Raw genomic sequence first — 27,504 nt, 5'->3', positions numbered from 1 at the left:
GGTTGAAGGAAAAGGCTAGGTTTCTACTATACCAGTGCAAACCCTTTGGACACAAATGTATGTATGTATTTAAAAACTGGAACAACTTGAACTCCAAGAATAATAAAAAAAAAAACAATAAACTCCACCTTGATTTTTGTCTGGAGCAAATAGTTCCTGCTATTGCTTCTGTGTTGCTGGAGAGATTAGCAGGGTATTTGTTGCCTTTTTACATTCATACTCTGGCTTCAGTGTCCTGGTTTGTAATGTCAGACCTGGGTAGTTTCATTGCTCCGTGTCAGCCAGCAGGACTGGAAAGCAGCACAATAACAGGCATAGCAGTTGCAGTGGTTACATGTACTTAAGTAACCGTCTGGGAAATCGTAAGGGCTGCTCCAGCCAATTAGGAGTATTAGACCAAGCCCCTATTTAAGCTATAGAGGAGGTTTGTAAGTTGTCCAGAATTTTGGTTTGGGGGTTTGGGTTTCCCCTTCATCCCTTGTATTAACGGCTTGCTAGGAACTAGACAGCTGCAAACTCACAGAAATGTTTTTCATCATCTTCCAGTGAATAGAAAGCATTTGGCAAACATCAGGAGCAAATCCAGAGAGCTGGCTTCCAGTTCCTGAATGGCTAAGCCCCCATTTATATCCCTGCTCAACAGGGCAAACTGTTCCCACCTCAAGCTGAGCTGAGACTTGTGTGCCAGAGATGAACTGAGGAGTGTGAGCTGGGAAGTGGCACTGTCAGAAAGGATCTTGGAGAAGGGATGCTTCCCAACATCTTCTGCAAAACCCTGGGAGCAGATGCATCCCCTTCTTCCCCCATGTTTAACAAGCAGAGGAGCTGGGGATGGTTTAGCTTCACTTTTTGCCAGCTACACTGGGGTGGGAGCACTGCCAGCTTCTTCCTTTCCTCCTTCTTCCATTTTTTCCATTCTTCATTCTTCCTTCTTCCACTGGGAGAAGGAAGAGATGAATCGAGCATGAGACATGGCCAAGGAGATAGGACTTTTCAAGTTTACAAAGCTGGCCCAAGCACTTGGCTCTTGGAAGTCATCCTGTCTTTTCTGCCATCCCCAAGGAGGGGTGGTGGTCACCCATGAGTGACAAGGGGGTCCTGTTTCTGGCCATGGTTAGGAGGACAGTCCTCATGGATCCTGAGCAGGGACATCAGCAGTCTCTAAGGTGCTTCTTTAATGCATGACATTACAAAAGCAAGAAAGCAATTCTGCAGATAAATTGCAAACCTTTAGCCTTTTAGAAAGTGCAGAAGTTTAAGAACAGCCTCCACCTGCAAAATTAATTTAACAACATATCTGCATGATGTTTTGTGGAAACCTGGTGGTCTGTGTTGCCCAGCACTCATTGGAGTGCATTTTTGACTTCCTTAAGAGCACAGCTACTTCATCTTGGGTTAATGAGGTAGTCAGAAGCTCCATCTGGGCCTAAACAAACATCTTTTACTCTAACAAAGAAAGTTATTGTCTAGCTTTTCAGAACACAGTTTTCTGTAGTATGCAATGACTCTAATGTCTATTAATTATTTCTAAATGGTTTAAGCATTATCTGCCTTTGGGTAAATTCTTTCTATATAGCGTAATCTAACCTGTGGGAGGGGAAGAAAAAAACAACAGTGTTTTGCCATTTCACCTCCCCAAACATAACAGATTCTTCTTTTAATCATTATCACCTTCACCATCAAAAGTTTAAGGACTTGGAAAAGGTTAGTGGGATGGTTTCCTGGACTCCATACTATGTGTCACTGACTCATTGGTTTTAAAGAGCCTAAGTGTGTGAGAGCCTCTAGGGTCTCACCTCTCCCTCCAGCAGCAGGGAGAAGGGAGTATGCCTGTTTGTTCTTTGCCTTTACAACAATTTAAGTATTGTCAGTATTCTCAAGGTTGTGGTCATGAGGCAAAGAGTTAGGTGAGATTTTACTTTGTGAAGCTACCAGAAAAATTGCATGAACAGACAGCCTGGAAGCCCCAGGACATACTATACCTCTGCTTGTGTAGAGCAGCCAGTTTTGTTTTAAAGAAGAAAAATACCTCCAGCTATGTTGTGTGATCCTGTAAGATATGCTTATGCCTCCTTTGCTTCGTTTCTCTAGAGTCAACTCCAGACTCTGAATTTTATACTCACGTGTCTCTCCATTAGCTGAAATGCTGCTCTTCACTGATGAAAGAGAGCATTAGAAGTATCATTCAAAATAAAATAATTTGGTAATATTTTTCTTCTCTATTATGTCACCAACCTTGAAACCACAGACTCACGGGAGATACCATTTGCTTTGGCAGGAAAGGATGATGGGAGAAGACAATACAAAAGATCAATAAAACCCCTGTAACTCACAAATTGGTTTCAGAATGAGAAGCTAAACTCTTCTCATGGTTGCACAGATGAAAACAAACTGAGTTTGATTTCTTAGTACCCAGCAGCTTTGTGTCCCTCAGATATAGTTGAAGCAGACAGAATCAGTGTAGCAAATGTTACCTAGCTGGTTGCAGAGGAGAGGTTCCCTGTTTACTTCTGTCAGTGTTTATTAGCACTTTGCTAAGGAGACAAGTTGGTCCATAAGCCGGTCAATGCAGTGGAGCACTGCTGAGGCCTGTGTTTCAAAAATCAGAACGTCTTTCAGTTTCCTTAAACCAAAGGGGTTTCTACTTTTTCATGGGAGTTTTCTCTTGAAATTGTGCAGCCATAAGGGTTCCCTTATGTGACCATAAAGCACCAAGCACATCTGTCAGCACTCAATAAAATCAAATTAATAATTGGTCCTCAAAGAGCTACATACTGCTTCCAAGATACCTCAACATGTGGGCAGGAGAATGGCCTCCCCACAAAGAATGGAACATGTTTTTGCTTAATGGGACACTTATAAATGAGACTGGTTTTTTACCTATGAAAGACTAGATTTTTTTTTTACCTATGAAAGACTACATTTTGACGTATTTATAGCTTAATATGTGCACCCAGCAGACAAGTTTATAAAAAAAAAAAAAAGCCCCTATGCAGTGTTTACAGTTTATAGCAAGAGTGGGAGTCACATAGAAGAAATACAAACAGAATTCATCTTTTCCCTTCTTTACCCAGTATCACCTGAGCAGGGAGGACTACAAAGACCTGAGTCAACCCTGACTCATCTGCTGGGTCCTGAGAAGGGATTCACCCCCACTAGCAATCCACGCACATTGTGCAGACACACGCTCCTGCCTGGGAAGGGCAACCTCCTGGGGAGTTGCCTTGTGGTTGCACAAGGAATGACGCATTGATTCACCACCTCACCCGGCTTGCTTAGCTCATCCAGCTCCTCAGCTAGCCCTCCCTCTCCTTCCACCCCTCCTGAGGCTACTTTACGCTCCCTTCCCAGAAAGCTTTCTACTACCAGTCTTGGCAGGACTGATGGGATCCTGTTTCATTATAATACAGCTTGAACATGCCCATTGCTTTGGCCTAAGTTGGGTTTGACTCTTCACATGGCAGAAACAAGTCCCATTTCTACTTGTCTACTTGCTTCAGGCCTCCGTGCTGGACACATGATGTGAAGGAGTGTGTTCCCAGGGTCTTTGCACCTCACAAAATGGAGTTTTTGTACGTTATTTTATGTGGACCTTTCCCAGAACATGTATACTCCAAAGCATAAGGACAAGGCACTGGTCTAGCCTAGCATATACTTCTCTCATGTCTCTTTCACCCAGTCTCAAGGCTTTAATTCCCCTCTGGGCAATGGATTCCTCTTGGCAACATGGTTACAGCAAGACAACATGCAGTATTTCCACATCTCCTTCTGAGCCTCAGGAGGCAGTGACGTGGGTTGGTGCAGACCATACATGCTGGGCCATGCAGGCCACCATGGCACACAGAGACAGATATGGCATGTGACAACCTGCCTCCCTTGTCCAGTCAGGCACTGACATTGTGTGATGGACATCACTCATCATTCCCGGCACGTGAGCAGTGCAGCTTTGCCTTAAACAAGACTTCCCTTCTGAGCAGTGTCAGGATCTCACACGTTACCTTGTAGAGACAGACATCCCAAGCTAGTCCATACTAAATGATGAAGTTAAACAACTGGGTACCTGACTAGAGAATAAACCATAATCATCTGACAGGCTACAATGGTGCCAGAGCAAATGTAGACCCTGGTAAAGTATGCTTGCTGGGTCGGTATCCTTGCATGTTCCTCAGCGTATATTTCCAGGTGTGGCCTCTGGCCAAATCCCAGCTGAGCTTAAAGATGTGACTCAGAAAAGGTGTTTCCATGAAGGAAGCTGAGCTTATGCCGGAAAGGAGTTAGAGCATGTTCAAAAAGGTGCCCTGCTCTTGGAGACTGGGTGTGAGATGCCTCATGTGTACTTGCTTACCTTAAACCTACGTTTCCCAGGTCAAACCAAATATTTCTCCAGTCTACCTGTAAGCCTGTTCAAATGACAGATCTTTGGTATATAGGAATGGGATAAAACTCAAAACTAAACAAAGCGTATTTAGAAAGCTCTCTGTGCTTTCACAAATGAGAAAAACACCTGGCATATCTGTATTTTCAAGTGTCTCTTGGAGCAACAAGTAGGAGAAACAAATGCACCTGCATGTTTTTGATGCTTCTCTGTCTCTGTACCCACTCTTGAACTTCAGCCGCTGTTAACCTCAGCAGGAGTTTGCTCTGTCAGCTCTGCAGAATTAAGCAACTTCATTAGAAGTTAAACAGGGCTGTGATCTAAACAACAACTTTCCTCAGGGCTGCAGAACTATATCACCAAATCCTAACCTTCTGCCCCTATTTTGCCCTTGGACGAGCTGGGATACCATCCCTGTGATTCAACACTTTTGGATTCTTATCTACAAGCACACAGAACTCATGGGAAATGGGTCATGGACCACCATTTAACCCATTCCTTTGCTGTGCAGATGTGATGGCAGTGTGATGTGTTTCTCAAGACTGATCTTAAAACCAAAGGCAATAGGGTCTCTAACCAAGGTATTGAATAGCCCCACTTTCTTTCCCTTCACATTTTTTTTTTTCTAACAGTTAATCATTGCTGAAATTTTAATATATCACTTCTTGTCCTACCTTCAGTGGCCATAGTAAGCAACTTATTCACTTGTTTTGGCAGAAATCATTCACCTAACAATGGTCACAAGACAGTTCTTAAGTCTCTTTTCAGTTTTCCCTGTATCTTCCACTCCATACAAGAGAATGACCTGAACTTCCAGGCTTTCGAGAGGTGATTTTTTTTTTATTTTTTTATTTTGTTTGTGGGATCCAACACCTCCTTGCAATGAGGAACCAGTAAAATTCGAGCAAGAGGAGGTCCTGAAATTGGCAATGCCAGTGGTGGTCCATAGGACTGAGAAAACCCATGCTGGGGTGGGGCCACGACAGCCCCAGAGTTTCACAGAGCAGGTGTGTTCCGAGCTGTGTTAAGAACCAGGATGTTTGTCAAACCTCAACTGGAGGAATGCTCTGCATATGGGGAGTGGCATGGAAGAAGTCACAAAGTTCAGGCGTGAATCGAATACGGACTGAAAGACAAAGGGGAATTAAACAATTGAAGCTGGAGCGGTGTTAAGGTTCACTGCCCGCAACCCTGATGGAGTGAAATCAGGGCACACCAAGGCACAGAGGCAAGATCCATGTCTCCTATCTCTGTATGTCTACAACACAGTTATTTACATTTGAGTTAATCACTGTTGGATCCTTGTTGAGTCAATGCACAGGAATACATGGCAAATTTCAAAGGTATTTCAGATGATGTATAATACCACTTTTAGTTGTGCTTATTTTTCCTGTTGATGCTGAGAGGTGTAGGATGCCCAGATACAGATATTATATTTCAGAGGAATCTGACCCAGAGAGATTCCCTTTGGATGAGAAAACTTTGATGTCACTCTTAAAACGCTCTTCTCTGGGCCTGCCTTGCTCTATATAGGAAAGGAGGATGGCTTTCTTGCACCTTTCCTCATTCCAACCTCCCCAGGTGTTGGTGTCATGTGGGACCAACCTTCTGATGGAGGTCTGAAAACATCCATCACAAAACTGAAAACTCTGGCTTGTGTTATTCATGAACACAGATCCAGATACATGCAGTGAGGATGGTTTGAACATGCTGCACCCATGTGTCACATCCATCCCATGATGGCAGGGCCCTCCCCAAATGCTCCTTGCCCTTCACCTCCCATGAAAACCTTGTGGAGACCATAAGGTGAGCTGTGGCTGTCTTCCAAACTGCATGCAGTGGTCTCAATATCCCCAAAGTACTGTGATAATCAAGACTGTCGGCATGCTATCAAATTTCTTCAGAAAGAGTTAAAACATATATCGATAGTTGGGGCCTTACAGGGGAGGGTAGGAATGGAGAGGAGAAGGGAGTAGCAGAAGGAGGAAATGGAAAAAAGTCATGGACTGGAGGATCAAGAGCGGCTGGGGGGGCTCCTGCTCCCTGTCTGCCTCAAGAGATGCTTCACAGATGTCTATTGAGACAGTATAGGCCACCTATCTTATCTCCATCGCATAGCAGGAGAGTTGCTGACAAGCAGCACATTTCCCAGTGCTTTGTCCAGGCCCATGTTTATCGCTTATCCTCTGGGACTCCTACTCTCTCCCCCAGGAGGCTTAGTCAGCACTCCAACAGACTTTGCTGCTGCTGGGGAATAAAGAGAAAATTGTCCTTTGCTCCGTGCTATTACTTCAAGTTTCTCATCCTGTTCTGTCCTCAGCAACTCTCTCCTGACCTGATGTTTTCTTTCTATTAACTCCTCAGCCATCGTTGTTGCAATCCTTGCAAGTTTTGTACACTGTTTTAAAAACACGTCCTCAGGACCTCAGAGGTGTTTACTCATTTCTGCTAAAAAGCAGACTTGGGGAGAATGACGTATCACTTACACAGTTCAGAGGCAGGGCATTTCCCACATTATAAAAGAGTGGACTGCAGCCACAAAAGTTGAAACGCCACTTTAAAATGTTGCTAGTTGAGGGGGAGGATTGCTCATTACTGTTAAAAAGTTCAAAAACACTAAGTTATTAAAAAAAGCCAAAAATAAGATCCCCTGGCAGTCTGTATATGTTTCAAAATGCTGATGGTTTTAGCAACCCTTTCTAGATACGAGAATCTCTGTGCCAGACTAAGATTCAGCAGTAAAAACAAGCAGAAAATGGAATAAACATTGTGATGACAAAAAAAGAGAAATTGTTGCAATAACGTATTTTCCTGGAAAATTAACCATAACAACAGTGCTGGTGAATCATTGGAGTTTTCTGAACCATAACAGCTCCAGCTTATAAACATGATTTTGAAATCTTACAGTATTATTATTTGCTCAGTAGCATTGGCAGTAGCTATGTAAAGGTTTTCTGGCATTGAAAGAAATTTCTCATGAACACCCTGATATTTTTCAATGCTTCTCAGAGAATTACATGAAATGAATGGAAATGATCTGCCTGAACTATTTACAAATCTTTAAAAATCTTCTTGCAGCTCCATCATGTGCAAACATTTGTAAGCTATGAGGCTGTTCTGGAGAAATACAAAGCATAAGTACTCTTGTGAAGAGAGGACAGCCTCATAAATCAGATTGGTGAATGTGAGGAGGAAAACCCTTTGCTTAATGCATTGTCTTTCAGTATCAAACAGTGAAGACCGAGTTGAAGAGATTTGGGTCTAAAAGAGATATTCAGCCTTTCCCCCCCAAATTTCCCTAACCCCCAGTTTAGGTGGACTTCATAGTTTTAAATCTCAGAATAATCCAGGTGATCTGCTCTAACCCCTTTGAGGAACCACCACCAAACCATGATGCTACCCGGAAGGATGTTACTCTGTGGGCAGAGACTCTGATGCTCGTTTGGGGAATGAGGATAGAAGTTCATCACTGCATCTGAGCTGTGTTCACAAATCATGCTATCTGAATGTGGCGTCTAACTGCAGTGCAAATCCAGACTGGGCTGGCTGTTACCATTATGGAGAAGTTATTTCATGGAATAAGTTGTGGTGAAGTGAGAGCCCCTGGCTCAGTTTTCACCTAAATGCACTGCCGCAGCTGGTGGTAGGCAGCATTCCTGCAGACAATTGCAGCAGAAAAGGCTGGATAGACATGAAGGATTAACTGTTCTCACTCAGCCTTTGACAAGTTCCCTCTGGACCACAGCTTTTGGCACATCTGTGCTTCTACAAGCAGTGGTGAAAGTACTCCTGTAATGTAATATCCATCAGGAGCTGTGCCTGTGATCACACACACACAAACATGCACACACTCTCCATTTCAAGATAATTTTCCCTGAAAACAGCAGAACATTTCCAGTGGGGTCTAAAGGGCCACTTGCTCCTATGACACTGTCACTACTGGGGAAATCCTTGCTACTACCCACTCGTTGAAGCATTTTGTCACCAGTGCTTCACAGACTGGGCACTGTTTACACACAAGGACTTAAATTTTAACTAATCTTTTTCAATATTCCTGAGCTAGAGATTCTTCCCTATATAAAAGTGTTTTTGATCTAGTATCCACTGCATTTCTGAGACTAAAACTAATAATGGTTCATATCAGTCTAGGAATATAAGTAGTAAAAATTTCAAACTGTCGTTACTGAGTTATTTCTTATTGTGTTGCTACTGTTCCACTTCTTGTTGGCCTTTTCACTTTTAAAAAATTATTTTTGCAAAAGGGAAAATATGCTGCTGTGAGCCTATGTTAGTTTCAGAGTCATACAGATCTCTGCTGTAGATATCCACCAGCTTAGCGACCTGACTCAATGGAATTGATGTGAATCTGCAAGAGTGATGTTAAGACAGCATGATTCCTGTTAGTGAAGGCAAGGAAAGACACTACTCTTTCCCTCTTAGCTCAAAAAGAAAATGAAAGATGGAAGTGACAAGTCTAGAAAACATCCTGCTTTCCCAGGAAAGAGAGAAGCAGACAGTGGCAGTGGTTTGGGTGGTGACCTGGCCAGACAGGCATAGGAAGAGCAGGAAATTATTCCAGTAGTTCTTGATGTACTTGGAAAATGAGTGTCTTGGGAAACTGTGGGGCTGAGGTCTCCACTACAGGAAGTGTTGCTTCTTGCCTCAAGAGGAAGGTCAATCATTCTGGAAAAGCATAAGTTTGCCCTGAAATTTGCCAGATTATCTTTCTTCATCAACTATTTCATTGGATATGATGTGCAAATGAGGAAAAAAAGGGGGGACATCACATAGGCAATTTCAGGCCTGACATCACTAAGTGACCTTTAGCAGTCTGGAACAGAAAAGATCTCATATCTTTGCAAACCATTCTAGTCTGCAAGAAAACCTTACAGAGATAGGGGGATTCAGACTAAATGTCTGGCTCACTGGCCACAGGAATCAGGTAGCAGACAAATATATCTTGTATTTCAAGGAAGTGAGACTAGATCCTGGAGGTATAATTGCCCTATCAGGCACCTTGACTGTATGAAAGCTCTGTTCTCTGCATATGGCAGAAGTAGAAGAGTCACAGCAAGAGTCATCCAGGCACAGGGTCCACGTACAATGTCCACTCATGAACCCAACCCAAACAGGAAACGAGGGAAAGTGTAGCAAGTCTCAGCTGTAGTTGTGCATAAAGTAGATGTGCTTGCCAGCTTCAAGGAGAATGGAAGAGGGATGACTGTCTCTCTGAGTTGGCTGATAAAGGGCCTAGTGAACTAGTTTAGATTATGCAGTGACTGTCTGACAGCTAAAGCTGCATAAATGGGATCCCTCTCATAATGCCTACATGGTTAAAGAAAATATGAAAATGGACTCTTTAACATAGCTGATAATGACATAATGAGATCCAGTGGCTGAAAGCAGAAGCCAGGCAAATTCAGACTAGAAGTGAGGAACATTTTTCAACCACACAGATAATTAACCATTGGAAATATCTATCCAGGGTTGTGGTTGATTCTTCCATCACTGACAATTTCCAAATCAAGATTAGATTGTTTTTCAGAAAGAGATTTCTTTGCTTCAAGCAAAAAATGAATGAAAGAGGTTCTCTTGCATATCCCTAACACAGTTTAGCCTAGAAGCACAGTAGTTAGGACAGGCCTAGAGGCTCAAATATAATAAGTATTTGAGTTACAGATATATTCTTATTCTGCATCTGCTATGGGAATCACAAAGATACAATGCCTGGAATCAGCTCTATTGTACATCCCAGCATATAGATCCAGGCGCAACTCACTAAAGGCAATTTCCTTCAGAGCTCTTGTCAGAACATCACTGAAATATGATATTAGCTTGAGCTTCAGTTTCTAATGGCAGCTTAAATGCTCCCAAACACCAGCTTAGTTTCACTTTAATTGTATAATGATGATCTCCTTATGAACATGCCTTGCAATCATTTTCTTGCATAACAGAGGAACATAATAAAGTCTGATGGTACAGACTGAGTGTCTTCTTTGTTTTCCCATATTGCAGCATGAATCTAGGGGGACCTACAGATGGGAATGGATTCAGAACTGTTCTGCTTCCTCTACGCATCTATACTTCAGTGTATCCTTGTAGCTCATTAACAATATCAAAGAATTCTTTAGGACAAAGTCAGCAAAATGTAATATCTGCTCCCTCCCCCTGCTGTTTTTTAACCCCATGACTTCCAGATGTGTGCTGAAATGCATTGCAAAGAAATAAGCAATGATCAATGTGAGAATTGTTTTAGATGCTATTTTTAAGGGAGGAGGATCAAAAACCTTAGAGCATAAGAGCAAAACAGCCCACAGACAAGGCTGAAATCTTCTTTTTAGTTACTCATTGAAAGGTAGTTTCTCACAGTTGCAGTTAATCATACAGCTAAATCAGTTACTGCTGTTACTGATGGTCTTTAGTTCATTATGAGACTTTCACTATGTTAGCTAACAATCAACTCACTCCAGGATCTGCTTCTCAGTTCAAGATTTAAATTGACACCAGAGTTAATAATGGAAAATAAAGTTTATTATTAGAGTTAGTATAGCTGTGATGATCTGAAAACACAGACCAAAAATGTTTATAGAAAGTGGTCATATTTTTATTAAGCCAATTTCTTTTTTGAAAGATTTCTTTGGCTTAAAATTACATCTTTTGGTCTGAAATGGAGTGAGGTTTGGCTACCTTTAGGGCACTCAGCTTGTGCACTGTAACAGCTTAATTTGGCCCATACTTTATTGAACACATCACCTACAAACACAAGACAACAAGAGTCATGTTTATGCATTTTCCCCTACTGCCACAGTTCTGGAAGTATCAGTCAACAAACCTTCATACCATGAAATAGAAACTGGTGAGCCTACAAACACCTCACATATTCTGCTGTTATTTGTATGGCAAAGAGTCCCTGGTAGGTGAGTCAAAGCTCAGAGCCCATTTATTCGGGAATTGCAAATTACCTGCTGTACTAAGCAGAGAGCTGTTATTCTAAGAATAGTCTGAAAAATCCCCAGTTTTTAAAGTAAATAAATCAAAACAACTATATCAATAAATGGGGTTAATTATTAAAGCCAAGTACCACCATTAAAGAATGACAGATACCCCAGGAGGAGAGGCTTTGCCTTGCTTGAATGGGCACAGTCTATAAACAGCACGACACCCAAGAGTGGTTTCGTGCTAGGCTTCAGTCACTCTCCATTATCTCTGGGCTTCTTCACAAAGTTCATTGTTTATATCACTCTGCATAACAGCAAAGTCACCTGAGCATTTCCAGTATCACAACTGAGATCTAGATCCTGAAAACAGCTAAACCTGTGGGGCACCTTATGCTTCAAGACTCACTGACCTGGATCGGCAGAATAAGAGGACACAACAGAGCCATTATGTCAGAAACTGTGCTACGTCTTGTCAGCATACACAGCCTATTGTTGTTTGTAGCAAATTTAAACAACCTCCCACTTTTTCCCGTGTGTTTTTATTCCTGTGTCACAACATATTTAGCTAAATCTTTGTTCGCTTGGGGGAATTATTCCACAGACAACATTTCTCTTCTCCTGCTGGGAATGCTGCCTGAGAACAAAGCAATCGGAAAGGCTGAAACCTCAGGCACAGAGAGATTAGTCAAGGATTGGTGCCACAGCCAGGACAAGTGTTTAGTCATCCCGGCACAGCCCACTGAGCCCTTGACCAATAAGTTCCAGCCTTGCTTGTTGTCCTCACTGAGGAGTACGAAAATATATGAGAAATTCAAGTTCTGTGGTAGATGTCTGAGTCAAGCACTTGCCACATGGCTGTCACACCCACTGGTGTTTGGTTTACTCAAACTTAATAACTCTTCAGCATATTACGTGGATTACGGAAATGCTGTAACTTTAGACGGGCTGGCAAAGCAACGTACTGCTGTAAAGTAATGTACTGTAATCCCTCCAGCGGACACGGTGGTCTCTTGATCTATCCCTTCATACTGTAGGTTTGTGGGTCTCTGCCCACAGAAGTATTTCTGACGGAATATGTGATGGTGCCTGGCCAGGTCTATATAATAATTTCCTTTCCCTTCAGAAAGATTGACTAGTAAGGGATTTACTTTCTATGTGAAATAACTGTTCTGGTTTCGCTCTTTTTCCTAAGCTTGGAAAAATCTGTCAGGGTTTTATAGCACGTATTTAGAGAAAATTACCCTATTTACCAATTTGCCAAGCCTTTTTTATCTGAAAACTTTGACACAGAAATGGCGTGATCCTTTTAGAAGATCATAAAAGAAGACTTAGTTTTGTTTGGATTTTCAGCAACGTGCAATTTCATCCCACCCCTTTCCACGTGAACCACCATTAATGGATGATGTTGCAACTACCCATGCAGATATTGTTTACAGGAAGACTGGAAAGTCCCCAAGCTTCTCATCTGTTTCATGACCATTGTTTTGTGAAGGCAACACATTCAGGAGGCTGCTTTAGTAATTTAATTTAACAAAATGTTAGAGGTCATCAGGGTACCTCTAATAGGAATAGTTCAAGCAAAAATAAGAACCTGTATTTTGCCTACTATCCTTTATACTGTGTATGTATATAACTATCTATCTTTATAGTATCATATATATCCCATAATACTGTATCACCATACAAGTATTTATTATATTAAGCTAACACTGAGTAGTAAACAGATTCTCTGCAGAAACTACAACCTAATAAAGGCAGGAAAGATAAAGGAGAAGAAAGCATTGTTATGTCTACTGAAATGAAGCATAAAAAGATTGACCACTTGTTTCCAAGCCATCTACAAGAACTGCCTGACTTAGATGCCTCAGTGATTGCAATGCTTAAACTCAAAAGAGGAATGAGTTTCTGAGCAAGCAGGGAGCCAGCTCCCAGCTTGTTATGCTGCCAGTGAAGACAGGTAGTAGGGGATCTGAGCAAAGGGTAACATCACTTGCCAAAAAAAGAATAATGAAATGAACACTGATTTGTGTGTCTTCACCGAAAAACTAACTTCATACCTTGGAGGTTATGTTTCTGTGAGTGCTGAGCCTGTGAGCTTGGCAGAAAAAAAAAACAAAGAGCAAGTCGAGTGATCTGTCTCTGGCATGCTGTCAGGAAAACGTCATGTGCATGGACTGGGAGCTCTTTCAAACAGATATCAACATATGAGCAATTTTAGCTGGGCTCCTCCAGCCTGACAGAGTGGTTATGGCAAAACAGGAGCTGATCAGAAGGCTGATACAAAGAGCTCTGAAATGCCATTCACCAGCTGCCTTGTTAGCAACGATGGACAATGAAGATGATGAAGGGACCGGAACATGTCTCATAAAAAGGCAAGATTCTCCCTTCCCTCGAGAGTCAGTGGGGCACAGCCCTGCTGGAAGTACCCACCATGGGGTCTCCATCCTCCTCCACCTGCCATGGGGCAGAAGCTGTCTGTAACAGCCTGCCTCCTCTTGTGTTATCTCACCAATAGCCTATGCAAATAGGTAAAGGAATCAGCTCCCAAACCACCAATATGAGGTTTTCCACAAGAGTAATACTGGCTAGGTTGAAAGGAGAGGGAAAAGGGACCTCCCATCCCTCACACTGTGCTTTTGAACACATGAGCAGGCCCCAGGATGAACTGAGAGGTGCATCAGCAATGTCATAGCTTCACTCTTGCTTACAGCATTGCCACTGTTGCTACCCTGAAATGCGAAAAATGTAAATAAGGTGGAAAGAAGAAGGGTCAGCACCCTTGGTCAGCTAACTAATGATGTTTTGAATGCAGCGAAGACATCAAAAAGCTGTGGGAGCATGGGAGGAAGGAAGTGGCCTTCCAGAAACTTTACAAACAACCCTATATGCATACAAATATCCACGTGCTTTAGACTGGTAAAAAGCAATTTGTTCGAAACAACTGCTCATCAACAGGGGCATGATGCAAAAAGTGTCTTGCTGAGATTTCCTAAAATGCTGCTTCGATGCAATTTGCTGGGTTTCCTGCTTTGCATTTTTCCATCCTGCATCTTGTTTAGCTAAGGGGGATTAATGAGAACAGCCTGTAGTCAGCTGAACTACTGCCTTTCTGGCAGTGTCTCATGAGGAAGCTGTAGAAATCAGTAAACAGAGCTGAAAGTATGGGTGGCCAAGAGCGGCTTTTTTTTTTTTTTTTTTTTTCCTTTCTTTTTTTCTGCTTGTGTAAAGGAAGTAAGAAGTGCAGCAGTCAGCCCCGTCAGACAGGGGAGATATTTCACAGGAAATAACAGATGGTTTCAGGCTCATATTTCTCCTGCAGAAAACAGTGCCCAGGTATCTTGAAAAATGGATGCTTCAAGCTAATTTGTCTCTCTTTTTGGTACATTGAGGTAAAGCATAAAGCACAGAGAAAAAAAAAAAAAAAAGCCTAGCCCTTGCTTGTTTGTGTTATTACATATGACCTTTATTTTGGAGGACAGTGGATGACAAAGTTTGAGGTCTCTGAAAGAACAGGTATGGGATAATTTTTTGGCCATAATCACCAAATACAGGCTGGGGTGTCCCTGTCTGTATGTTCATCTGGAAGGACACAAAGCAGCAGAATCCCTAAGGGACTGCCTTGCTGCTGTGTTATCTTTCACTACCACTACCTGCCTAGCTTCATTTTCATGTTCCTCAACCCTGTGCACCTCCTTTTGCCCCCTCAGCTCCCACAAAACAGGGCTCAGACACATCTCCTGCTGCTGCCAACCAGAAGAGCTTCCATGGAGGGACAACGTGGTAGCTAAACCGTCACCACTGGCAACTGGGTAGAGCTGTCAATCTGGGTGAAACGTGTGGGAAGAGAGTGTTATCACAGCTTGCCTACTTTGTATGGCTGCAAGCTTCCCAAGAGGCTGGCAGCGCCTGCTGACTGAGGAAGACTTGCTCCTTGCCTCAAAAGAGGGTGACTCTGGTGTCTCAGGAGTTGACTGAGGCTCAAACGCAACTCCAGAGACAACCATGTAGTTAGAAAGGAATTTCTATTTTGGGTGATGTGTGTCAGAACATGGTCCATGTGAGTGGTGAGCAAGAGGAGCTCAGCATGTGAATTGCCATCAGTGGCAGTGGCATGGGGCCAAGCCCAAGGGGCCGAGGTCTGTCCTCGCTGACTTATCGCACATTTTGGGACAGTCAGGAGCAGGTGCATGTCACTGGTGGTACTAGGATGGTCATTTCCCCACCCATGACCTTAATGTCTGCCTGGTGACCTGTCATTATTCCCTCCCAGTGACAGAGGTGGTGACGCACCCCAGGAAGGCCTGGTGGTGGTCCAGGCCTGCCCTCTGGCCCTTCCACCCACATGGGGCAGCTCTTGCCACCTCAGAAGTCATCATAAAGGGCAGAGGGTGGAAAGCCTAAATAGCTCACACCATATGATGGGGACAAGGAAGAATGGCCAGGCTGCCACATGGCTTAGGTGAAGCCAAACCCAGCTTGTTCAAACCCAAGGAGCTGACAGCCTCTGCTGGGGAAGGGGCAGCATGGGAGGACCACCTGTGAGACACACCACCCTATCTCTTGGCTGATTGTCTTCGTTGGGGCTTTGCTCACTGATACCAATTTAAAAGCCCTGCTTTCACATTTGGCTGGTTGCAGAGATGCAGCAGCAAGGAAAAAAGCAGCCCTCCAGCATGTCCTGCTGACAGCTGATATCAGATGACTTTCAGTCATTCCCTCTCCTGCTCTCAGCTCCACTGGGTGCTTACTCATACACTGCTGCCTGCTCCCTGCACTTACCCCATGCACATATCTGGAGTGGTTTGCAGGTGGAGGCACTGGGGAACAGCACGGCCCAGTGCTGCATGAACTGCTTCCCCAGCACCGTTACTCTTCCCAGATTTCTGCTGTGGTGGTAGCTTTGCTGACTGGCCCATCACTGCCTGTCTGCCCATTCCTAGGAGTAGTTTTCCTTTTCTTTGGTCTGACAGGCACCACATATAAGTTGTATAGTTTGCTGATAGCTGTATTGACTTATTATTATTATTATTTAATAATTTGTTTGATTCACTGCTTTCATCAAATGCTTTGAGAACCCATCAGTTCAGTTTGGGATCCCCTGATTTTCATGCTGCTTCTTTTATTCCTTTCACTCACTTCTGTCTCTTACCTTATGGCCAAAAGCAATAGTATGCCACCTCAGTCCATTTCCCTACCTATTTACATCTACCACACCACCTCCACTCAGTCCAAGAGGTTTTTCATTCTAACTGACTTACTCCCGTTTTCTTCTTCATTCTCTATATCTTCTGCCCTTTTCCAGGATAAAGTTATCCCTATATCCATGTTAAAATGGATGGATTCAATAGGATTTTGCAAGGTTCTGTCCTGAATCACATCTATTCAGTACCTTCACTAATAAAATAGATGAGGGACTAGAAAGGACATACATTATCTTTGGAGACTGAAGTGATGGCAAATATTTTGAAAGAAAGAGTTAAAATTCAAAAAGACCTTAAAGAGGTCTGGAGGGAGAAATTCAAATGGCATTCAAAAGTTACAGAAGTTACAGGAAGTACTGTATTCAGGCTAGAATAATCAAGTATATGACTATATGGCTATATATTTCCCTTGGCTATACAGTGGAAATGTGATCAGTAGCAGTTCTGGAGAAGAAGATATGAGGGTAATGGTGGGTCACAAGCTGACCCTCGCTCAAGAAGGTTATGTTGCTGCAAAAAAAGGTTGGCAGCCTACTGAGAGGAATGTAGCTTGCAAGGTGCATTAAATAACCCTTTTGAAGCTCATTGGTAAAACATCATCTAGAATATTTGGACATTATATTTTTAAGAAATCCTGGAGAAGAACCCAGGGGAATAGACTAAGTAGTCTTCAAACACTTCTGAGAAGAAGATATAATCAATATGTTCTTCTCATGCACTTGGGAAAGAAATCAGATGTTCAACACCAGCTCTGAGAAAAACATGGCAAACCCCTGAGTGGGAGGTCTATGAAGGTCCAGGAGCATCTTCTGCTGGAGATCTTTAGGAACAGGTCAGGCAAGTATCTGTGAGAAATGACCCTGACAGGGAGGGTCCTGCTGCGGGGTGAGGAGTAAGCTTCTTCTTTTCTTGAGGCCCCTTCCAGCTCTCAAGTCTGCTTCCTGCCCAGACATGAACCTGCATCCTCTGCTACTACCCCTATCCTGCTTGCCTGCCACTGCCCGACCTCACCCATCCGTTTGCAGGAACTCATTTGCCAGCTTCCAGCAGGTCACTGACATCCATTTTCACTTTTCTGCATCTTCTTTTTCTCATTCCCCATTTTTCCCCTTTCCCTGATGCCTTTTCCCCTTGCTTTCCCTTAACTCTTTCCTTTTTACTCAGAGATGCTCTGTCCTGCCCCAGCACCTGACTCCTTGTTCCTCTTTACAGAATGAGACAGGAGATGGTGAATGTCACTTTTCATGGTAGTGCTCACACCAAGGAGATGAATGAAAAATCTCCACACCCAGGTCTCTTTGTTGTTGCTCCAGAGTGTCTGCAGACTTGGGTATTTACCACTGCTTTGGTTACGATTGGTTAAGACTTGGTAGCTCTTTTTCCCAGCTCCTGAGGACAACTCTTTGCTTGCTTTTGAAGAGGGCTTTGCTTCTGCAGCCTTTGCGCTTGATGACTAGGCCAGATGGGCTGAATGATTTAACCCAATCTCCATTCTATTTGTCTCATATTTTATTTTTTTTCTGTGCTTTTATTTTTTTTAAGCTTTCCACATGTGCCTCCAACCCAGCCCAAACCCAAAAGACTTCAATTCTGAGAAGTGTTTTTGAGCACACAATGCTTAAGGACTGGGTTTAAAATTAAGCCAGATGAGCAAACATGCCTATAAAAGGAGTGCTCGGTGGGCCAAGACCATGTGTAGAATTGCAAATCCGCCCTGGGATTTTGATTCCAGTAACAAACCCATCTGAGATTTGCTCTTTCAGTTTACACTCTCCTCCAAAAACAAGCCAATGGAGAGCGTGATGCAGCAGTTACCATAGCAGCCAGTACAAGAAGAGTCCATTAAGTGATCGCAGTCCCGTCTCAAAGTGAATTAACAGGCTGCAGGTGAACTTTTGCACCTCCAAAAATGTCTCTTGGGGCAAATACATTGTTGTGTGCGGTGGAACAAGAAAATGCTGATGGGTTGCACTGATTTGCTGCTGCATTGTTATCTTTAATTGCGCCTGTGTGCTGATTTTTAAAAAGTACTGCACATGCTTTTCCTTTTTCCTGTCAGGTGGTTTTTCTCTGTGTATTTTTTTTTTTTTTTTTTTTTTTTTTAAGGACGAGACAAAGTACCCCAGTCAATAACTAATGAAATGCGCTTCAGGCCTCCCTGCATTCTGCCACAATTACATTGTCAGCCATCCCAGGAGAGATGCTATTATCTGTGTGGGTGTGGAAAATGATCTATCACTATTAATCATTCCTATTATAGTAGCAGGTAGCGCTCCAAACATATCAACACCTCATTATGGTGGCTGTTTTTCACAGATGGGAAGTTAAAGGTCCTCTTGTACGCTCAGGACACCAGGAATATATAAACAGACCTGGGAGGCAGAAAGAAGGTGATTACCTTGAAAGATTTTAAAACACAACATTAGAGATTTATAAATATATCTTTGAAATCAGCTTTGCTTTCCCCAGCTCCCCTTTGCTCCTTCTCTCACGAATTTATGCAGAAAAAAAAAAAGAACAAAACAACAAAAACAACAACAAAAAAGAAGGTTAAAAGTAAGCTGTGTTACCCAAATCCTAGCAGAAATAGAACTTGAGGCTCCCCCTTGCACCTGAGTGCTGTCACATTCTGCCCCTTACCCCAGCACAGGAGTACCAGAGTTTCGCCATCAGCACTTTGTAAGGAGTACCTAGTGGTTGTGGGAAGCCAGATAAGATTTTCCCAGCCTCCTCATTCCTCCATGACAACCCCGGTGTTGTTACCATTACTCTGAGTGCATCTCTTCAGTTCAGCCCTGTGGGGGAGACCAAATGTGCAGTAACATTGCTGGTGCTGTCTCCTCAGCTGGTGGGGCCGAGGTCAGTTTGGAAGCATGGATGTCCTTCTGTGCCCTGCTGCTGATCGTGGGTGACCTTGGGGATATCCATCCACATCTTGGATCCTACTTCAGACTCCAATGTGCATGACAACATTGATCTATGTCCTCTGCTCTCAGGGAGAGCATGGTGGGACCTTAGGAACACAGGAGAACACTCTCCTTTCTCAGTATCCCCTCACCAGTGCAGCTCCTTAGACATCCAGAGACGTGGCAGTAGTCCCTGAATGTAGTAGGGAGGAGCTGGTTCCTGCACACAAACTCCCGATGAAGACCTCGTGTGATTTCTTCTATTTGTCTCTGTACTGTACAGCTCTGTCCTATTTATTACTGCAACTTCTGACAAGCGTGAAAGCATCTTTCTCAAAGGCAAGGTACAGCCACAGATATTGATGTCTTGACCCACAAAGGATGACTTTGGGCTTGCAAAATCAGAAGACCCAGGTTAAAATAGCAGAATGGTTATTTAATCCCATCTTGATGGTCTTCCAGAAAGTCACTTAAAGCCTTTGAATCCCTCCACACTGTGACAAGCATAAGAGCCACAAGAAGAGCTACTAAAAACTTCCTGTGAAGGAAGCTAATGAAAAAAACTATAATGTCTGGGAAAAATAAAGCAAACAAACAAACAAACCTCCAACCTTCCAGAGAGAGTTCAAAACGAGCCTGACCTCTGCAAGGTATCATTTGGTTCCTGTTTGCTGCCAAAGTACAATGAGGTTTATATTTGGGCCCCACCTCTTAGTGTCTGGGTCTAAAAATATAACAATGAACTTGTGACACAAGGGCCCTGTCTCATGGAGAAGCAGAATTTAGATTTAGCTGCAAAGCACAGATTCTCCGCTGTTTGAAGCAGAACTAATTTTAATTAGGTGGACGGCATTTTTTTTTCTTTTTTTTTTTTTTTTTTCTTTTTTCCTTTCTATTTTTAGGTTGCCAGATTTGGGAGGATTACATTAGGATTAGGCCAGACTTACGCAGCTGTTTGTTTTAAATGATCATGACTACAACCATTTTAAGGCCCTTGTCACCATGGTTACCTCGATGCTGTTCTCCAAGGTGTCTGAGCCAAGACACGGCTTGGAGGGAGCATGGGGCTACCCGGGTGGGAACGTGCATGGATGTCTAATCCATAAATCTTTCCCCTTCCTTGAAAGTGCTGAGTCTCAGCTCTGTGGATAGGAAAAGTATGTGAAGGCTTACATTTAGCCCGTGCTCAAATGCCACCAAATTGACTGCTTAATGATCCTTAGACAGCTCTTGGTTTCAAATAAGAAAAAAAACTTAGGTGACAGCGGGGAATATGGAGGGGAAGGGCAAAATGACATTTTGGAAGACGATTCAAGGCCTTCATTTTAATGCCATTTGAAAATTTATTCTTAAACCTAATGCCATTTCTCACCGCGCTGTAATTCCTTCTGTGAAACCCACCACCCATGCCTAGTGGGAGTTAGACCAGACGTATTCTCAGTTTCTCAGCAACACACTGACTAATGCTGAGGTCTGCATGACTCTGGCTCACTTGTTTCATCTTCTCTTTCCAGAGTTCACTGCTTTGTTCTCTTCCTGTTTTTTCTGGAAGCGTTTCTGTTTCCCCTTCTCCTTATTTTTTTTTTTTCTTCTATTCCTAACACATTTATATTCTTAGTGATTATCTTAACAGTTGGAAGTGATCTTACTGATCCTGATTCAGTGGACCCCCTCAGAAAAGGGGGGAATAGGCTGGATGTTTTCTTATTACCTTTATCCAAGAACCAGAATCTCTTTCAAACCTCATCTCACTTCGTGGATCTCCTGGGAGATGTCTGAGCATGGATTCTCTGTTTGTGTGCAAAGGAGCAGCTCTATATCAGCTAGCTCTTCTAAAAAGATGCCTTGGGTGATTCCCCAGACCACTGCACAGGAGGCTGTGGGAGACAGAGCATTTCCAGCAGGGAGACACGAGGGCTGCTACATGAAGGAGGGATCACTGGAGTGATGCTGTGAAAAGGTCACACCATGGAAACCTATTTGTGAAAGGCATAGCCTCCAATCCCCTCTGTCCCTTTCCATCCAGCAGATCCATAGAACTCCTGTGGTACTCCTGCAACACAGCAGCAGAGAAGTTGTATAATGTGTCTGGATAGCAAATAGGTTGTAAGAATTAGAGGAGCCAATAACTACAGCAGAGTGGTAGTAGGGGTTCGTGCATGGTGCTTATTTGCTGTATGCCTGGTGTCAGCCATTGCTTACCCTGGCACGTGCAAAATGCTCCGACCATGTTCATAAACCTTAGTGAGAAGAAAGATACAGGTGTGAACAAAATTCTGCCAAAGTCAGCATTTGCGTAAGAGACACACATGTGAATATTGGAAGGAAAAAATTCTGATCATCTGTATGTGTCAAAACTAGCTGATTCCCAGAGTTAATTTCTCAGAACAGCCCGGACCCCTTTCAGGCCAGTGTCGGTGCTCCAGTACTTTTCAGCTGGTGATGGTCTCTCTTGCTTCAATATGTCCCAGCAGCAATGTGAAGGGTGTAGCCTAAGTGACAGATATTTTAATATTCAGATACATCAGCCAGGCCGCAGGGCCCTTTTCAGTCAATGAATACATAAAAATACCCCATGTCCTGGAAGGCTCATGAAGACACCTAAATAGGTCTAGATTTCATCTGAGTTAGCTACCATCAACCTGGCAGAGGTTGTGGCAAAGCTAAAGGTGAGGACCCCATCAAAGACAAGCCCTGGCCCCTCTCACCTTCCCCAAATTACTGGTCACACACGGCAGAAGAGAGCTGACTGGAGAAGGGGAAACTTCGCACTGGGACACGGGCTGCTGCTTTCTGGGCTTGGTGCCATGAGAGCTGATGGGGAGCACTGGGCAGGCACTGAGGGTGAAGGTGGCCTTTGCTGTGGTTAGACTGGGGATGGAAAACAGTGGTGCTGCCCGAACACAGCTCTCAAATATTTTCATGCATACAAAATCGGAGTTATTTCTCTGCTCTGAACAGCTTTGCACGCTCCACATTAGTTTTCTTGTCTACCTTTACAAAGCAGTGAACTCGTGCTTACGACAAGATCTGTAACGTTGAGCACTGGCACATATATTATTCTCTTCTCTCTTTCAGTCTTGCCATTCTCCCTCACAGAAACCCCAAGGCTGTTTGAAACAAAAAATGTAACTGTCTGTAAAATGCAGTGTGTGAAGGCAGTGCAAGGGCAACAGGATTTGCTTGTAAATAAAATCCCAATCCAAAAATTCAGTAAATGTTGTATTTTTATGTAGAGAAGTCCTGCAGCATGTTTGGACAGCTGTTGCTATTAAAACTTTTGCCAAGTAAGTTTTAAAAAGCCACCTTCTGACTGTCATTTTCCCAGCTATATAGGAAAACTTACACATACTTGAATTCCAAAATGAAATCTTCCTGGAGCTACCTTTAGAGTTAATTGCAAAATATTCTAAAACTTTGAGTCACATTTGCAGTCATTTTACTTTACCTTTCCTCTTCATTCTTACCCTATATATTTACCTTAAAGTAATACAGATTGTTAATATATTAGTAATATGCAGTCTACATTTCTATGTGTGTATCCATGAATGCTGTTTCAGGTTATATTTTTTATTTTTTATTTTTTTTTCCTTGGAACTAATATTAAATAAAATATTTTATTTTTTTAAAAGGATTTATTATAAAATTATAAATCTCAGAACTACAAAGGAAAATGAAGAATATTTGCCAAAGTGGTCACAGGGTGAACTTCATTCCTTATAACTGAACAACATCAGATAGATTTGGTACATATTCATGGTTAAGAAAGATCTAATCAACAGTATCTTACCAAGGCATGCCCTCATTGTGCAACAGGCAACGCAGACTTAATTCCATTGGAGACCTGGGGATCTTTGCACTGGTAATGGAAGCAGAGGGTGCAGGAAGACATATCCCCAGGCTTTTTTCCACTGTGTCACTCAAGTCATTCCCTCGGGGAGCAAAGTTTATTCTTACATTTTCCGAATGCTAATAATATTGCTCTTTCTGTTTTCCTTCAGACTCCTCCATCACCAGTTGCAGTGCCAGAATATAGGGCAGGGACCCAGTGGGAGGAGGTGGGACTGCAGCTGAGGGCATCTGAAAGCACATTGCATTAACTCTTCGCAAGCTGAATAAGTTATAACAAACTCAGTTTGACCCTAAATTACAATGGCAAAGGCTGCCTGTCTTCATAATGCAAGGTCTTTTCTCTTGGCTCCATCCTGAAAAATACAAAATCTCCAGAAGAAACCCCCAAACATCCCATACTGGAATAGAATGCCAGACATAGCAAGATTTTTTTATCTTTCTGTGTTAGAGTTTTGGAGACCATGATTTTGTATTATGTATTTGATGTTAAAGAGTGTGGAGTACGGGTCAGGCACCACCCAGCCATGTCACGGCCCTTTCTGGGCTCTGGCAATCATCTCCTATATTTGCTTTGAACAAGTTATTTGCACAGTCTCCCCCAGTTTCACCAGATGTAGAACTGCATTCACAGCGTTTGCTAACTTCTATCGGTCCTCCATGGAGGGGCTGAGATGTTTTGCTCACCCTCCTATGTGGAAAACTGTATGAGCAGGAGGATAAAGGGTTGGAAGGCTTTTCTGAAAGCATATAATCAATGTGGTTTAGATCTGAATCTGGGGAGAAACTTCTTTTGGCAGCAAATATTCTACTTAATGTATGAATAGCTATTTAGATTGGAAAATGCTCTTTATAAGTTATACCCCTGATTTGGCCTGAGTGAGAAACAAAACGTGGTTTTCAGAGTGGAAGAGAATAACATAAAATGTTCCCTTGATGGAGCTGACATGACCTTGGCCCCAGATGGAGTTTTCTGCTTTATGACCCACCAAACTAGCTTACCATGTGGTCAAAATTATGCTAAAGATTTCTGCAGTCCTTGTGTGTACAGTAAGACGCTCTTCTTCCAAGGGAAGTAACTCATCCTTCGGAGGTGTTTGTATTACCATCACCATGGCAGCTAGAAAAGATGAAAGTGTAACACCCCCAACTCCGTCCCCCACCCCACCCCACTCCACTCCAAAAAAACTGTTAGCTGAGGTATGGATGGGCAGTCAGATTGTAAAACCATGCACGGGCTGTTAATGGAAATGACTGTTCTGTATTAAACAAACCTACCAGAACTCCTAGTGCTAAAAATAGCAGCCCCAGCATCATTAAGTGCAATTTTTATAACCCCCTGTTAAGGCAGGTATCAGGAATAAGGGATCCTCCCTTTGCCTGAGAAGAGGATTCACCATTCTGCTTTCAGGAGACTGTGTCCTGCAGCACAGACTGTGTCCAAGCCAGGCCATTTGTAGGAAGCTGGTGGCCTCCTTTATAGCTTTTGACATGGGTTTGATGAAAATTGGCAATGAACAGCTGTGACACTCACCCTGCCTGAGCTGGGCTGTAAAACAAGACTTCATACTGACCAAAAATCTGAGCCCACAGTAGATTTCAGACCTGGAGACAGTATTTTGGATCCTACTCCAGTAGACTTGGTTAAGTTCTTTATTTCTAACTTTGTTTGGAAGAAACTCCTTGGTCTGCCAGGATTATCATGTCATCCCACATGGGCAGTATCTCTGCTGTGCTGCCTAAAGCGGGAGAACAAACTAGCAGAATTCCACAGAAATTGCTTTCAGTAGAAGGGATAAGTCTGTATTTTCCATGGATTAGGACAGAAGCCTGATTATTAGCTAGAAAAGCTACAAATTTCCCACACAGATATTCCATTAAGGCCTGGTTTGTCCTTACATTTGAGCTATGAGTCCCCATCTAAAATTAAATTAACCCTGGCTCAAAATGGTGCGTCCCCTCTTGTTCACAGCTTTGGCCATAAATGAGTCTGGCAGAAGCAGTAATGTGAAGACAGTTCTCAAATCCAGTTGCAGACCTCAGGACAGACAAATTTTACCTATTTCGCCATCACGTTTGAGGTAAGAGGATTTGCTTAAATCACTGTGAAATATTGCTTCATCTCATAAATGGAAAGCTGTGTAGAACAGGCTCCTGTATTATTAAGCAGAATAAATATGGAAAGACTCTTCCAGGTCTTCCTCTTTACTTATTTATCATAGGCTAATAGACAGCATTCTATTTCCCTTGGTGACTTTAGGGATTAAACAAATAAAGCTCAACACCACAGAGTCAGATGAGGACTCGCTTGTTAAACATTAACAAGCACCCAGCCTTTTCAAGTGTCTGCTCATCGATATCTCTGTGGCAGGCTTCAGGGCTTGCTTTTGCATGTTTCTAGCACACTACATTGAGCAAACATGGCTGTAACTGATTACCAGGATAAGATTCCTCTGGCTTTGTGGGAGCCAACCTTTCTCTCTAGCAAAGGCAGACTGCTGGTTCCGTGTCTCTCCGTATCTTACAGCCTTCCTGGTACTTTGCCTCCATGTGCTTACAGCTCCTGTCGACCTCAGCTGATCACTTGTGCTTTAAAGCTCTCAAGTGCAATTTATCTCTCCTTTTCTGTTTGCAGACGACAGTGAAGGACAGATTTTTAATGAAAAAGGGAGTAAAGGCAGCAAGGAGCCCAGCTAAATCTGAGGTTCATTAGGGAACCCTGTAGAGGGGAAATAGAAGCCCAGCGCTCCTGTGGCTGCAGCTGACTCCAAATCGCTAATATTTTCCCATCTGTGTGAGGTAAGGAAAAATGGAAGGAAGAATACTAAGATCCAAGGAATAGACAAGGCATGGACAAGTGAAGATGGTCGCTTGCTCACTCTACTCAGTCTGGCCAGTACAAGTCTGCTCCAGGGTAGCAGACAGATAGTTACACATTAATGTGATGGTAAGATCATGAGGCCCACTACTCCATCTGCTCTGGTTTAAGGGAAGAGAAAATGCTCGAAAATCTGCACCATTTTTGTTGACGTAACTTGTGACAGTACCCATTCTTAAAGACCTTTGGTCCACAACACTTATTCTTGACATACCTTAATGTCCTTATGCTGTGTAGAAGCTTCAGTCTTCATACACAATCCATAAAAAAGACACAGTAAAAAAGAAACAAATTATGTCAGAATAACTGAAAGCTTAGTGGGAGCGCAAATGAGGCAAAAGTCGCTATATTTGCATTTATTTTCACTAGTTCTCAGATTTACAGGAGATCCAGCAATATGTAATTTGATAGTAAGCCCAGCTAGTTACAGTATCCAAGGAGAGTGAAAATCCCCTCAAATTGGATGAAACTTGATGCTGCCAGCATACTGCTGAATCCCCTCCAGTGCATTTCCAAATCACATTCCTCCTTTAGTCTGCTGAGTGCTGCCCAAAGAATCAACAGTAAATCAAGCAACCTGCAATATACTACTTTTTTATAATGCATCTATAAATTTCATGGAACTATGGATTTCTTTTTATGAAATTTAATTTGAGTCACTTGGGGAAACATTTCCATGTCGAAGGGAACTCCTGGCTTTCATTGTACTTATCCTTAGCTTTTACTGAATTGCAAATGCTTTGATTTAAAGGGGCATGGCCGAGGTAAAGCCTGCCTGCTAACAAAAGCCGTAGGATCCATTTCCACTTGGCACGATCACACAGGGCAGCTGCTGAGCTGAGCAATCTCATGTCCGCCAGCCACTTGAGGATGGGCATGGTGAACACGGGCTTACAACAAGCGATGTCTTTTCCACCTCCTGGTTTGTCCTCCATCAGGAGGACAAGGCGAGAGACTGGCCATCAGTTCCAGCCTGACCGAGTCAGGGACAGAGCTGCTGCCAATATCCCTTGTGCACAACTACCCGGTGCCAGCACCAATTTCTGCATTCCCATCCTGGGGTTTCTCTGAACAGGGGTTTTCAAAAGCTTGTGGGTCTGAGTGAAATAATGGGTGCCCAGTGTAAACTGGGCAACGCCTTCATGACACCAAAACTGATTGGAAATGACATAAAAAAATAAGACTGTTCTGTACGCTTTTCAGATGCCTTGGGCAATTTTGTGAAAAGCTCTGCTCCGTGGTGTTTTGTAACACAATCTGAGGTGCAAATGGGTCACATTTTGCTCTTGGTAAAACAGAGAGAAGAGGCCAGTGCAGCAGCTCATGGCTCATAAACTAATACTAAATGGTCTGTGAA

The 27,504-nt window shown here is 43.0% G+C and overlaps 1 long non-coding RNA gene across 1 annotated transcript; it reads right to left on the bottom strand.

The window, feature by feature from the left end:
• Nucleotides 1-280: 280 nt before the first annotated feature.
• LOC118164761 lies at nt 281-2,543 on the bottom strand. Its single transcript, XR_004749661.1, has 3 exons — nt 2,255-2,543; nt 2,124-2,156; nt 281-937 (listed from the first exon to the last, which is right to left on the bottom strand). It is a non-coding gene; the product is annotated as an uncharacterized LOC118164761 (long non-coding RNA).
• Nucleotides 2,544-27,504: the final 24,961 nt, after the last annotated feature.

Source organism: Oxyura jamaicensis, chromosome 1 (genome assembly GCF_011077185.1).
Source record: "Oxyura jamaicensis isolate SHBP4307 breed ruddy duck chromosome 1, BPBGC_Ojam_1.0, whole genome shotgun sequence".
Classification (NCBI taxonomy): Eukaryota; Metazoa; Chordata; class Aves; order Anseriformes; family Anatidae; genus Oxyura; species Oxyura jamaicensis.
Note: the sequence above shows the minus strand (reverse complement) of the source record. Positions and strands in the feature narration are given on the sequence as shown.